Here is a 14,344-nt window from a genome sequence, read left to right as displayed (position 1 = left end):
GGGGTATAAATGCTGTAAAATAAATTTTTCAAATGTAGGGAATGCACAACTGAACCACACTGCATCTGATAAAGTGAGTTCTGATAAAAAGCTTATGTTGAAATAAACTGCAAATCTTATTGTTGCTGGACTTTCATCTAATTTTGCTGTTATACACACATAGCTACTCCCTGAATCATAATCCTTAGAGTCTTATCTAAGACCTTTATTACTAGAAACGTAACAGAACAAAAAATATGAACAGCCTTTAAAAGAAATGGCAAGCAGAAGGAAGGCGTTAATAGTCAGTTCTAACAGCAGACAGATGATGTCAGATCTGTTGGGAAGGTTCTGTTCCATATCCCTCCTTTCCCGCAGCTGTGTTAACCAAGAAGCCAGAGACCTTCTGTGGACTGTACGTCCAATGGAAGCCTGCATGTGCTCCACTGTGATGACTATTCACAATCAGATGAAAATGTGGGTCATTCCAAAATAAGTTGTTAGTGTGATTTAGTTTCTATCTACTGCACTAGTTAATAGTGTTTGCTGGCTTTGCACAATATTTTATCAAGCTATTTGAATTTTATGAATGACTGTTTTTTACCAATGCATAACTGTGGGGGTCAGTGGAAAGAGATCCTTTAAAAATGATGTAAATACAATAAAATTCTTCTCTAACTCTGATAGCAACCATGTGCTACATCAATGTTCCTGGCATCAAAGGAAGTGCAGTTATGTTTAATGTTGGCAGCTCTCTCCAGAACCATTCTTTGCCTATGTTCCCACAAGGAGCAAATCACAGGGTCACTCATGAGCAGACATGTACTTTCCTCCAAGGCCTCCAAATCAAAAGCTGGAGGACTTGCTGGTCTAGGGGCTGACTTTTTATTGTCTACTGAGAGAGTCAATATAAAACAGCATCACTTAGTCTCAGGATACATCCAGGTATTCCTACTGTCGAAGCACATTCCCAACATTTTGGTTAGATAATCTTTTTCCCCTGATCTAAGCTTGGAGAAATCTTGCCCCTCCTTTTTATTGCAGAAATTGGCTAAACATATTGCTGACTGGCTGGGAACTGATAAGGTTATTAATCTCCTTTCCAAAGCATTTTTCAAGGTTTTAAAAACTGATTCTGCTTTTGGTGGTAGGGGAGAACATAAGATACAGCTTTAGGAAAAGAACAGGGAGAAATGTTAAATTTTTATTAGTCACTTTAAAAAGTGAATACAAAAGACATAATTGTGCCTCATTACAATGGAGGGGGGACAATGGACTATTGAAACCATATTTCATCCACTGGACAGTATCTTTATCAAACAATTTGTGGAAGTGGAAGGTGGGCAGAACCTGATCAGTATTCCAGAGAGCCCCCCCCCAAAAAAAAAAATTTGCTTGGATACCATTAAACTCCCCACCATTCCTTTTACAGTACAAAGAAGATAAAGCTTGAGCCAGACTGTGCCATGTCATTTACCTTGAGCTAGATCTCCCTGACCCTACTACAATCACTTGTGGACTGGAAAGTGATTAACTAAACTGCAGAGTCAGAAAATTCACATACAAACAAATGTACTTATGCAACCGTATGCAGAGTTATCTACAATGTAACATCCTGACCATACCCTGTTTTAGTTTAGGTGAGGAGGCTCATGACATTTACACTCCATGGGTTTGAAATCATGAGACTAATTTTGAAGCCATTAGCTGTTTAAAGAAGAAAAACAACAGCTTGTTCATTGGAGATTTTCATGTACACTGCCACTTCCAGAAAGTGGTCTTTTGATCAATGTCTTTCCCCCCACTGTGTGTTGCGTTAGCTGTTACCTTAACAGAATAAGAACAGCAGACATGGTATTGCAGTGTTAGTCCTAGATGTTTATTACTATCTCAAACCAATAAATGTTTCTAAATAAATGTCTATAGACAAGATTATCTACTTGTTTAGAACTCAAAATATATATAGTTAATAAACAATATTGAGAAATTTATCCAGAAAAAGCCACTTACCTAAATAAAGGAAAAGCTGATTCACAGATAATACAACTTAACCAGGTTTTGAAACTAGCGCATTTCGGAACAACAATCTAAAGAAGAGATAAACAAAAAAATTAAGCTTTGGTATGGGAGGGAGTATTTCATATTGGTAAAAAATGGCAACCCTGGCAAAACAGTCATAGAAAACCTTTGAAAGGAAATTTTTCATTAAGGTCAGTTCATTGAACCAAGATTTAAGGTATGTAAACGTTATGACTGAAAGATGCCAAATGAAAAGCAATATTCGGAGGGGGGGGGGCTTTGTGAAACCAATATATTGAGCAAGATCCCTAGTAATGAGCATATTTCAGAGTATTAAAAGTCAACCCTAATCCTTTTTATGTTTTCTTAGAACTCCCACTGAATTCAAAGGTACTTGCTCCCTTACTGAAAAAGTCCCCACACTTCTCAAGCCAGGCTCTTCCATAAGATCAGGTGTACACTATCACCCAATATGATATCCCGTAACTTTCAATTTTCATATTTCAGCATGTACCAATACAAAAGAGCCTACTATATTAGAAGGCATTAATACAGTTCCTTAGTGTTGGAATGTGACTGCTAATATTATTACAACATGATCTATTCATTCTTGTCCTAATTAGTCCACTTAATGGCACAGTTTTATAGTTCAATAACTTTAACAATCAAGCAATCTCCCAGTATCCTCTCATTTTCACTATACATTAGTTACTAGCAACAGTTTGAGACCTGAAATATTCAGAGTAGAACCCAGGCTAGTGCTCCTACAGGTGCAGTGCAGGATGATTTTCCCACTTACCATCCTCCTGTGACAACCTGAAATGCCTCCCAAAACTTTGTTTCTAGGTGAAAAGGGGCATTTCAGACAGCCACAGGAGGGAGAGGGGCACAAAATTGACCTCTGCAGGCAGAAAACCTTGTGCCTGTGGAAACAGTAGTCTGAATCTAAATGTCCAGGTTCTTATTGCAATTGTTCTTTGGTCATATGACTGGCTGAAAGGACCAACATCTTGAGAAAGAAGCAATATACCAACAGTGCCAAAAAATATGAAATTTTCAGAAAGCAAAAAATTTACCCCAGCCAGGTCAAGAAGCAGCAAGTATATACTACAAAAAGGACATTTAAATTAAATTTTGGCATATTTACTAATTATAAGATCAAAATATAAAAAGAATAACCAAAGATATTTATGGAATTTATTTCCTTTGAAATTTGTCCCAAAAAAAGACACAATCCCCACAGAGGAATAATATTTGTTAGAGAGGCTTTAGATATAGCCTACACCTAAAGGCAGTAGGCTGAACTACTAGGAACTCAAGTATTATGTATTTATGGATCAATAGAGTGGAAGTGGTTATAAAACCCTATGCATTGACCCGAAGTAGTTTTCTTAACTGAATTAAAGGAGAAAGAAAATTTTAAATTGCCTCATGATCAAGGTGAATTGTAAAATCAGGTTTTGTAAACCAATTTATAAGCACAGGAACACAATATCAGGTGGTTTCTGTTTTGATATAACTACTGAAAATGCCCACTAATTGAAAAGTGATATGGATGGGGGAAAATAATTTGTTATTTTTGGGGGGGGGGGGGAACAGCAATCTCTAAGGAGTTCTGTCAATTTTGCTTACTACATATTAAATGAAGAGAAGTGAAACTGACAATGGCTTTTATGTTATTCACACAATCACTCATTACAGTTCCAAAAAAGGGGAGAACAGAACCTTAAAAACAAAGTTTACAATGAAACAGAGTATGAAGTAGCAGAGGTATTACTACAGAAAAGAAAGATATTAAAAAGTCTACATGTGCCATCTCATGACAGGCTGGAACAGTGTAGAAATGCTCAGCCTCTGAAGATTTTTCTAAAGAACAGGAAAAAAACTTTTGAAATATACAGAATGGTATGTGGGGTATCACTCCTAACAAAGTATGTCACAAGCACTAACCACCCATGATATTCATGCAGCCACATTGCAGACATCACTTTATAGAGTTGGCTGCAATAACTAATAGAAAATACTAGAAACAAACTAAACACTTATCACAAAATCCTTCTACCCACAAAAATATTGTACATTTTTGTTGGTAGAATATTATTTTTCGGTTTCAGATACATCAGGTAGGAAAAAGCACTTGGGTCACAACTGATATATTCATATTCATTGCATAATACAATTATAGTCTGAAAAGACCCAAAGGATGACATACTATATTAGGATAGCTATCTCAAGATTACAAAAGAAAACAAATGTATCATTCCTATTTATGTATAATAATAACCTGCCAGCCTAGATAGTGTTTTGCAGCAACTAAAGCAATTAAGATTTTAAATGTGTGCTACCAGGAAACATAGGGAATGATAGAAGGGCATTATGGCTTGCTTGCTGTTGTACAGTAAACTACCATAATTTAAGGCTGTATTATAGCATCATTCTCTGACAGTGATCAACACAAACACATTCAGGAAAACTAGTTACTTATTTAATCTCATCGGAAAGATCTGAGGTACCTGAGAAAACTTGCTTCATTCATAATGAATATGACTAAACTCCCTTCCTGTGAAAATACCTCTAATTGAATTTAGGACCAGTGTGTTAGCTGAGCTGATCATCTGTCTGTTCGCAAAGAGGAAATTAGGAACGAAAGGGAGAAGAGAGAAAAGATCTTCAGGTGACTTCATGTATGCTAAAAGAAGCCAGAATAGTATAGATGACCGAAAAAGCACAACCAAACAAGATCTTCCTCATATTCAGATTAGAACTGATGGCCCTGGAAGCACCACTGGGTGAATCTTGGATCCTCTCCCTCCCTGTCCCAAGACAATTGATGCTGAATTCTGACAAACAGGAGGGAGTGGATGAAGCAGCCAAGCACCTACTCGTGAGAAGGGCGGGGTGGAGAGACCAGACGAGAACTGACCCCAATCCCCACCAATCCACGCGAGACACCCCTCCACACGGGCTCCCCAACCCCCCTGCCGATCTGCTTTCCACCCCACTCGCCCGGGCTGCTGCTGCATCTTCCCGGCTAGCTGAAAAGAGCCTGGCAACCCCCAAAAAAGAACCAGGCCCGGAGCCTCTAGGCCCGGAGCCTACCTGGGACAGGGAATGACCAAGGCCGGGCACACTAGGTTCAGGATAAGACCGGAGGAGGGTGCGGCGACGTAACCGGTGCCGAACTGGTCCGGACTCAATCCCAAAATGCCACCCAAAATCCGACAGCAATCACCACCGCCTCCTTCTCTCACTGCAGCCTCCACCGCCACTGCCGCTCCGAGTTACTACCAAGGCCAGGTTGGCTAGTCGAGCACCAATCAGCCGAGGCAGGAGCTAGCAGCCGAGTCCCGAGCCGCCGTGAACGAGCGCCGAACCAATCGAGCAAACATCTGTGAAGGAGAGAGCAGTACTGACAAATGGAACCCAGAGAGCGAGATCGGGCAGTCCTGCAGCCGTCGGTAGGAAAACTGGACCCGAAAGGGAGCGGAGGCTGGCATGTGCGGAAAACCCAACAACATGCTACAGCTAAACATTAGATGTCATTCTTCCTGGTGCATGGAGAAACAAATCCAGGAGACAGTATTCCACCTATCATGGTCATGTTCCTAGGGGTGCGTTCCGTAAAGTCTGACTCACTTTTAAAAACAAGAATCTCGTGGGGCTTTCAAAAGACGGGTTGATTGTGTTATGAGCAAACCTCTGTTTCTTCGATGTTCTCCAGAAACTTCCCACGCATCTCTAGTTTTCATTTGCAGACTTTCTCATATAATCTGCATCCCAGTCCTATGAAATGAGCTTTGAATGGCAGAAACTCATATTGGCAGACATTTCGTTACTTTTTAAGATGTCAGTGAACTTCTTTTAGAGTTTCTCAAGAAGAGGAAAAGGAGGCCTCCTGTGCACATTTGCTTGGAAGTAATTCTCCCCACCTAAAACTACTGAGGCTATCATATTTTGGTCAAGGCAAAAAGCTGACTAGAAAAGACAATAATGTTAGGAAAAGCTGAATACAGAGGAAGACCCAACATGAGATGAACTGAGTCAATCAAGGAAGCCACGGACTTCAGTTTGCAAGAACTGAACATGATAGGACATTCTGGAGATTGTTAATTCATAGGGTTGCCATAAATCAGAAGTAACTTGACAGTATGTAGCATACACACGTAGCATGTTGGTAGGGTGATAGCACAGAGGAGAGATTATGTGAAGGAGAGGCGTGCTGATGTTTCCAGTACTCTTTGAATGTCTGGAAGACTAGCAAGTGGAAAGGTGAGATACAAATATTTAAATAAATCACATATGCTAAGGCACAAATAATGTTAGGTACAGTAACTGAAAGCACTACTGACTACCAAACAATGGCTTTTTTCAGATAATCCCACCGATGACCAGTTTTGGTAAGTATGTATTTACAGATGAAATGCAGTATATTAACAAATTCTTGCACAATATCATGTTATTAAAAGCTGAACAATAGCCATAATGTGGTTTGGAGTTAAGAGATTGTAATTCTAAAGCTCTTTACTTGAAAGTCCCATTATTTACATATTAGTAAGATGCTTAAAACCATGCTGCAGATATATACAAGGATGGTGGAATTAAGAAAAAGCACAAGAACCAACAGAGAAGACTGATTTTCTTGAGAAAAAGTAGAGAAGTGATGACCATTGAACTCTAGGATGCTAGCACCCTTTTCTTCAAGTCAGCCACTGCACAACAGCCAATAACACTCATATGACAAGAACATTGTGCTCAGATTTGAACTGTATCAAATTTATGAGACCATAAATTTATTTATTTCTGCCATTTGTGGTGGTGTACCTTGTGCTTCAAACAATTTTATTAGTAACATATGGTAATAAATTTCAATTTCTTACATCATTAATAATTACTTTTTTTTAATCTATCCCATATATTACTTTCTACCCACCCCTCCCCCCGTTACTTGACCCCCGCCGGTGTTATATACTTAAAATCTTAATATTAAAGGTTCCCTTAATTAATAAGAACCAAAATTAATATCCTCCTCCCTCTTGTACTTAGTCATTATCAAAAATTGTCCAATGTCCTTTTATTTTCAACTCTTTTTCTACGTATCTTCTGAACTTTTTCCACTCCATCTTAAATACTTCTAAATCATAGTCTCTTAAGGTTCTTGTTAACTTATCCATTTCAGTCCATGTCATAACTTTTACCATCCAATCCCATTTCTCTGGTATTTTTTTCTTGCTTCCACAACTGTGCATACAATGTCCTAGCAGCTGAGAGCAAGTACCAGATTAAAGTTCTATCTTCTTTTGGAAATTTTTCCATTTGTAATCCCAACAGAAAAGTCTTTGCAACTTTGTTAAATTCATATCCCAAGATCTTAGAAATCTCTCGTTGAATCATCTGCCAGTATCTTTTTGCTCTTTCACAAGTCCAACCATTTGTGGTGGTGTACCTTGACTGACCTAATAATAATAATAATAAGTTTATTTATACCCCGCCCTCCCCACCGAGGCAGGCTCAGGGCGGCTTACAAGGCATGATATAGAATATCATGGTATAACAATAAAACAAAATAATACAATCAATAAACAGGGTAATTAAATACAATATATACGTTAACATTAAAATTATTAATCTAAAAAATAGTACAATGGTGCAACAATCGCAGTTTATACAAAATGGCTGATGTTAATTTCTAGGTTTCATCTTAAAAGGCTAGTTGGAAGAGGGTGGTTTTGCAAGCCCTACAGAATTGATTAAGATCCCATAGGGCCCACACCTCTTCCGGTAGCTGATTCCACCATTGGGGTGCCTTTATAGAGAAGGCCTGCTTCCTGGTTGTTTTTAATTTGGCCTCCTTAGGCCCAGGGATTTCCAAAAGATTTTGTGAGCTGGAACGCAGTGCTCTCTGGGGAACATATGGAGAGAGGCAGTCCCTAAGGTAGGCAGGTCCTCGGCCATATAGGGCTTTAAAAGTGATAACCAGCACCTTGTAACGAACTCGGTATACAATTGGCAGCCAGTGCAGTTCCCGCAGCCTAGGCCGCACATGTTCTCACCAAGGTAGTCCCACTAGCAGTCTGGCTGCTGCATTCTGCACTAGCTGCACTTTCCGAGTTCGGTACAGGGGCAGCCCCATGTAGAGGGCATTACAGTAGCCTAACCTCGAGGTGACTGTTACCAGGTCGCCGCGTTCCAGGAAGGGGGCCAACTGCCTCACCTGCCTAAGGTGGAAAAAGGCGGATTTGGCAGCGGCTGCTATCTGGGCCTCCATTGTCAGGAAAGACTCCAGTAGCACTCCCAAGCTCCTGACCTCGTGCACTGGTACCAATGGCGCCCCATCAAAAGCTGGAAGGGACCTCTGTCTTCGCTGGATTCAATTTCAGCCCACTCAGCTTAATCCAATCTGCCACGACTTGCAACGCCTGGTCCAGATTTACAGGGACGTCGCCAGTTCGGCCGCCCATCAATAGATAGAGCTGGGTGTCATCAGCATACTGGTGACAAGCCAGCCCACATCTCCGGGCAATTTGTGCAAGGGGGCGTATATAGATATTAAATAACATCGGAGAGAGAACTGCCCCCTGGGGCACCCCACAATTAAGTGGGTGCCTCTGGGACAGTTCTCCCCCAATCGCCACCCTTTGTCCCCGACCTTCAAGGAAAGAGGAAAGCCACTGTAGGGCTAACCCCTGGATCCCTGCGTCGGTGAGGCGGCGGGTCAGCAGCTGGTGATCGACCACATTGAACGCTGCCGATAGGTCTAGCAACAGCAATACCGCCACACCACCGCGATCCAGATGTTGCTGGAGATCATCCATGAGAGCGACCAACACTGTCTCTGTCCCATGGCCCGGGCGGAAGCTGGACTGAAAAGGATCTAAGGTGGAAGCATCATCCAGAAAACTCTGCAACTGCAATGCCACAGCCCTCTCTATAACTTTGCCCAAAAAGGGCAGGTTTGAGACCGGCCGGTAATGCGCCAATTTGGCTAGATCTGATGTAACCTTTTTCAGGAGAGGGCGGACCACTGCCTTCTTCAGAGGGGTTGGGAAAAGACCCTCAGAGAGAGACCTATTTATGATGTCCCAAACAGGACATCTTAGCTCCTCCTGGCAAGCTTTAATTAGCCAAGAGTGGCATGGGTCCAGATCACAAGTTGTTGGGCGTGCAGCAGAGAGGATTCTGTCAACTTCCTCCAAACTGAGAGGGTCGAAATGATCCAGGATCAAACCAGAAGACAGGCACTGAGCCTTGAGTCTACATACTGTATCCAGTATGGTGGGGCAGTCGTGGCGGAGTGATTGGACTTTTTCTGCAAAACATTTCGCAAATGCCTCACAGCCTATCTCTAATTCCTTAATGTTTGGTTTGCCTTGTGGCAAAGTAGTGAGATTCCGAATTATCCTAAACAATTGTGCCGGGCGCAAATTTGCAGACGCAATCTTAGCCACAAAGTACATCTTCTTTGCGGCCTTGACTGCCATCTCATAGGACCTCATAAATTCTCTATAAGATGCTCTAGTCGCTTCGTCTCGAGTACGTCGCCATTGCCTCTCTAGCCATCTGAGACCCTGTTTCAGCTAGCGTAATTCCGGGTTATACCATGAAGCCAGCCTTGTCCGAAGTCGCACAGGGTGTCGGGGGGCGATCTCATCAATTGCCCTAGAGAGCCGGCTATTCCAGGTCTCAGTCAGGTAATCGAGGGAATCGCCAGAGGGCCAGGGATCCCGTAGAGCCATCTGGAACCTTTCCGGGTCCATTTGGCTCCACGGGCGAGCCATAATACGCTCGTCGCCTAAGCAGGTTTGGGGTGGAATGTCCATACGAGCCCTGAGAGCGAGGTGGTCGGACCATGGCACTGCTTTTGTGGTACATCGTCCACCATAACCCTGGCCGCAAAGATCAAGTCTAACATGTGCCCAGTCTGGTGAGTGGGGGTTGTAACAAATTGAGAGAGTCCTAGAGTCACCATGGATGACACTAGGTCCGTTGCCTGATTGGAGGCCGGGTCATCGGCATGGTCTCAGCCAGGGGTGGCCCTAGGGATGCCAGAAGTTAGGCAAGGCTAACTTCTGGCATCCCCACCCGCACTGACAATATCATCGAGTCACATGGAGCACCCAATTTGGCACCCCCAGAAGGCTGGTGCCATAGGCATTTGCCTAGTGTCAGGGCCAGCGCTGATCTCAGCTATATGCTATAGGAACATTTACTGTACCTGAAAGAAAACTTTGTTGGGTGAAGGAAACCTCAGTCTTATTTGCTCACCAGTATTATCCTGCAGACTCAAAAGGCAATGCATTCTAGCTTTAGACTCTCTGCTCTTAATCCTTAGAAATGGTGGATGATGACTCAAAAGGCAATGCATTCTAGCTTTAGACTCTCTGCTCTTAATCCTTAGAAATGGTGGATGAGGAAGGAGGGAAGAGATTAATGAAGCTGCTATTCGTTAAAACTATATCCATGTGAAAGAAGTAGAAAAGATGGTGTAATACTTGCTTGTCCCAGGAGTGAAAAATCATAAAAAATCATGTCCCATGAGTGAAAAGTGTTGTGCTGCTGTTGTTCTCTTCTGGTTCGGGGGGGGGGGGGCTGTTTGGCCTAATTTTCTTTGTTTAAAAGGCCACTTTTTTAACAGTTGAGTTTCTTGGCCTTCTCCTGTTGTCCCTTTTCCTGGTTCTGGTTTTGGGGGAGGGGGAAGCTGGCACCTGGGTGAGAGACCCAGAACCAGCAGGCTTGTTGTGCTTGGCCAGCTCTACCAATGTTGTTTGGGGCAGGGCTGGAGAGCTGGCATCTGTAGATTGTGTGTTCTGTGGCAGGGAAGCTGGTGCCTGGGTGAGAGACCCAGAACCAGCAGGCTTGTTGTGCTTGGCCAGTTCTCCCCGTGTTGTTTGGGGCAAGGCTGGAGAGCTGGCATCTGTAGATTGTGTGTTCTGTGGCAGGGAAGCTGGTGCCTGGGTGAGAGACCCAGAACCAGCAGGCTTGTTGTGCTTGGCCAGCTCTCCCCGTGTTGTTTGGGGCAGGGCTGGAGAGCTGGCATCTGTAGATTGTGTGTTCTGTGGCAGGGAAGCTGGTGCCTGGGTGAGAGACCCAGAACCAGCAGGCTTGTTGTGCTTGGCCAGTTCTCCCCGTGTTGTTTGGGGCAGGGCTGGAGAGCTGGCATCTGTAGATTGTGTGTTCTGTGGCAGGGAAGCTGGCATTTGGGTGAGAGATCCAGAGCCAGCAGGCTTGTTGTGCTTGGCCAGCTCTCCCCATGTTGTTTGGGGCAGGGCTGGAGAGCTGGCATCTGTAGATTGTGTGTTCTGTGGCAGGGAAGCTGGCATCTGGGTGAGAGACCCAGAACCAGCAGGCTTGTTTTGCTTGGCCAGCTCTCCCCGCGTTCTTTGGGGCAGGGTTGGAGAGCTGGCATCTGGGTTTGCTGCAGCCAGGTCTGCAGAGCAGACCTTGAGTAGATTGTGTTTTGCGTGGCAGGGTTCATAGAGTAGATAAATGTATATAGTGCATTTGGGTCCTATAGAGATTCTCTGGTGTGAAGTTAGGTTTGGCTTTGGGTGCCCCAGGAATTGGACCCCCTGGCCCAATCTTTTTGGGACTTGGGGGGTTTGTAGGGGAGAGTCCCCTGCAGGTCCCCTGAAAATTTGGGGGCTCTCCCTCAAACCCCCTCCCTCCAGGCGGCTTCAAATATACCCTATTTGCCATTGATTTCAATGGCCCATAGGGTATAATAGGGCCGTATATTCAGAAATAGCCGCGCATCTACCGTATATACGGCTATTCCGACTACGGAATTCAGAAATATACAGGATTCCATATCCCCCCCCCCCCCGTATATTTCTGAATCCGTGTACTACTGATTTTTTTTTTTTTGCACATCCCTAGTCATCAACCCCCTGCACAATGCAGGAAATTCACAAATACACCCCCCCCTCTCTCTCTCACACACACAGTTACCTCTGCTTCATGCACAAAAGATGGCAAAACACACACCCCACACTCTCCAGGATCCCTGGCTAAACTGGCCTAAAGAAAATTGCTTCCTGACCCCAAAGCAGCAATCAGCATTCCTTGGACATGTAAGCAAGGGCCACAAGAACTAAGCACTGATGCAACGCTTCTTGCCCTCCTTTCTCACGATCTGCCTAAGTCAGATGGCCATCTAGCCTTTGTTTGAAAACCTCCAAAGAAGGAAAGCCCACCACCTCCTGAGGAAGCCTGTTCCACTGAGGAACCACTCTGTCAGGAAGTGCTTCCTAATGTTTAACTGAAAACTCTTTTGATTTAATTTTAACCCATTGTTTCTGGTCTGATCTTTTGGGGCAACAGAAAACAACTCTGCACCATCCTCTATATGTAAGGCCAGCTTGCCCACTAGACAAGGCCTAGGCCACCAGGAAGGGGGACACAGAATTGGACTCCCCCCGCCCAAGACAATTGACTGTTTGTCTCTCCTCCCTGCTGCCGCCGCCACCCTCCCTTCCCTAGTGCTGTGCTCAGCCCCCCCCCCCCAATTGGAGGCGCGACAAGGCTTGGCCCTACCTGCTTTGCAAGGGCCCAAGCTTCTTCTAAGTTGTTTGAAGAGCGCGCTGGAGAAGATTCGCTCCTCCCTCACTTCTGGTTCCGGAAGTGAGGGGAGAGAAGCCCCCTCCAGCATGCTCTTCAAACAACTTAGAAGAAGCACAGGCCCTTGGAAAGCAGGTAGGGTCAAGCCTTGTTGCTTCTCTGATCATGCAGGGGGGGCACAGAACATGGTGCCGCATTGCGACGCTGCGGTGGGCAGATGGGGGCAGTGGTGGTGGGCAGGTAGCCTGCCTTGGGTGTCACGCACCAAGGGCCAGCACTGTCTATATGACAGCCCTTGAAATACTTGAAGATAGTGATCATATCACCTCTCAGTCATCTCCTCTCCAGGCTAAACATGCCCAGCTCCTTCAACCTTTCCTCATAGGACTTGGTCTCCAGACCCCTCATCATCTTTATTGTCCTCCTTTGGACACATTCCAGCTTGTCTGTATCCTTATTAAATTGCGGTGCTCCAAACTGAACCCAATACTCAATGTGAGGGCTAACCAAAGCAGAGTAGAGTGTTATCCCTTTGTGTGACCTGGATACTATATTTATGTTGCTACAGCTCAAAATCGCATTTGTCTTTTCGTTACCACATTACCCACATTAGGGTCCGCTAAGACCCTAGATCCTTTTTGCACATACCACTGCCAAGAGAAGTCTCCCCCATCCTATAATTATGCATTGGATTTTTCCTACCTAAATGTAGAACTTTATATTTCTCCACATTAAAATTCATTTTATGTTTTTTAGTCCAGTTTTTCAGCCTTTCAAGATCCTGTGTCCTGACTGTCTTCCATATTTGCTACCCCTCCCTATTTAGTGTCATTTGCAAATTTGATAAGTATTTCCTTCTCTGTACCCTCTGTTGAGGAAAAAAATGGGGGGGGGGGAGCTGAACCAAGGAGTCCATCTGGGTCTCAGGCAGCCCCTTCAGGGTTTCCTGGGCTAGATGGGAGCCAGCAAGAATACCAAGTTCAAGCAGGAAAAGAAGAGGACACAAGTTTAAATCATGCTCTATTTTATTGAGCCTTTCTGAGTACTCTAAGCATCCAAGTTATTAAGAAACAGTGTACACAGGTACCTAGTATGAAGATGAGATCTTCCCTGGCTGCCCGCTAGGGCCTCAGAAACCCCTGTATATATACCATTCTTGCCCGAGTGAAGCAGGGAACTGAATACCGATAACCAGGCCCCTCCTCTCAAGAACACTGTGACCCCTAAGCACTCCTAGGTCATCAGAACAAAGTCAAGAGATTAGAACAGATTAGAACAGATGACCTTAATCCATAAAATTTTGTCTATGGAGATAAGAGATGGCATCATTCAGCCACAGGAATGTAAACTCTGCATATGCTGAAGGTCACAGTCAGGCACCATTTCTTATAAGATGCAGGCAATACTTCATGGAAAGAACCCAAGTCTGCTTTTGCTATAATGAGCTTTATGCAAGACTGGCCAAGGACCCCATGATTCAAATTCTGCCACACCCTCCTATTGCCATGTTCTGCCAGCCGGTGAAGACTTTTTTGTTAGACATTCTCTCAGTGTTCTTTCCTTTCTGCCTTTTTAAATGTAGATTCTAGCTTTGGTTTTGTTTTAATAATGTTTTTTTGCTTGGTTTAAATGGTTTTTAAGATGTTTTTATTGTGGAGTTTTTAATCCATTAGCTAATGCAGAAAGGCATGGTATAAATTTAGGAAATAAATGCATAAATAAATAATTTTAAATCCCCCCCCCCCCAATCAAGTTGCACCTGATTTATGGCAATCCATCATAGGGTTTTCAA

At 43.7% G+C, this 14,344-nt stretch overlaps 1 protein-coding gene across 1 annotated transcript in view; it reads right to left on the bottom strand.

Annotated features, from left to right (window-relative positions):
* The window catches only part of AMBRA1 (autophagy and beclin 1 regulator 1), a 415,934-nt gene extending 410,637 nt beyond the window's left edge, over positions 1–5,297 (bottom strand). Inside the window, exons 1-2 of the mRNA XM_060261137.1 lie at positions 5,098–5,297; positions 1,990–2,066 (exon numbers count right to left, since the gene is read on the bottom strand). The gene's annotated coding sequence lies outside the window, so the exon portion shown is untranslated. The remainder of the gene's footprint in view (positions 1–1,989; positions 2,067–5,097) is intronic.
* Positions 5,298–14,344: the final 9,047 nt, after the last annotated feature.

Source organism: Heteronotia binoei, chromosome 21, assembly GCF_032191835.1.
Source record: "Heteronotia binoei isolate CCM8104 ecotype False Entrance Well chromosome 21, APGP_CSIRO_Hbin_v1, whole genome shotgun sequence".
Taxonomy (NCBI): Eukaryota; Metazoa; Chordata; class Lepidosauria; order Squamata; family Gekkonidae; genus Heteronotia; species Heteronotia binoei.
The sequence above is the reverse complement of the archived record's forward strand: the minus strand, read 5'-3'. Positions and strand labels throughout refer to the sequence as shown.